The sequence below is a fragment of the Chrysochloris asiatica genome, unplaced genomic scaffold (genome assembly GCF_000296735.1).
Source record: "Chrysochloris asiatica unplaced genomic scaffold, ChrAsi1.0 scaffold00491, whole genome shotgun sequence".
NCBI lineage: Eukaryota > Metazoa > Chordata > Mammalia > Afrosoricida > Chrysochloridae > Chrysochloris > Chrysochloris asiatica.
This window is the reverse complement of record NW_006409009.1, coordinates 619528-620623: the sequence shown is the minus strand read 5'-3', so window position 1 is coordinate 620623 and position 1096 is coordinate 619528.

The following is a 1096-nucleotide window of genomic DNA, read 5'->3' as shown; positions in this document are numbered from 1 at the left end:
ACAATAAAATTATAAGAACAGAGGATCAGGAAGGTCAGTCTATGATCCAAACAATTACAATGTGAAAGAAGGTAAACACAGAGGAACAGAGATCCAGGTGGTGGGAAAGTCAGGTAGATTGCAGGATAAAATAGTCTTAAATGGAGGGTAGAACTAACGGAATATAAGGTAACCACAATGGGGTTGGGCAATACAAGAATGGGGAGGAGGCAGAAGAACAAGATAGGGGAACACTGAGACAGGTTTGCATGGCCTAGTAGGACAGAAGTAAATAGTGATGCATACTCAACCTTGGAACGACAGAACTCTGGGATACAGGGATTTAGGTATAGCTTGAAGAGGGTAAATAATAGTAAAATCCTTGACTGCCTTATGAATATTAGTTTCCCTTGCCTACTATTGTAAAATAGACACTTGAGTGGGATAGAAACCAATGTTGGGAAACATGATTAGAGAAAACTTTTATGCCCACCTTCAGCCTATAACTAATTGGAATATCCTAAAAGGGGTTCTACAACTTGCCCAGTGAAATAAGCCTCTTGCAAAGCCTTGAGAGAGTATAGGACTTTAGGTGGAATCCTGAGTCCCATCCAGAACCTTATAAGATGGGACATTCCCACTCTGTACACAGGGTAGATAGGGACGGGCAACTTAGACATTGGCCACCTAAAATGAGGGGGCAATAAAGGCATGAAGTGACTGGCTTACAAGGTTTCAAGGGGGAGTTTTGTTTTAGAGTATTGGGGGAAAGAAAGAGTCCCCACTGAAAAGCTGTCATCTTGTCTAGATGGGTCTGGTGAAAAGAGATGGGGATAAGATTCGTAAGATTCAATAGAGAGTAATTGTTATCATGACTAATTGTGACTGTCACAATTGTAAAGGTAGAAGTTTTTTAACAAAAACAGGGGAGTGGTTAATCTCACAGATCAGAAACAGAAGACCCTAAAACCATCAAGAGAAAAGCACACAAGCAGATTGTGGGACCTTATCCAGAGAAGCATCAATGCCAGAGATGGAGGCAGAGATGGGGGCATGAAGAGGGAGAGTGGCTGAGGACTCTAGATTCATGGACTAAGAAGAGAAGGTTTAAGAGCTG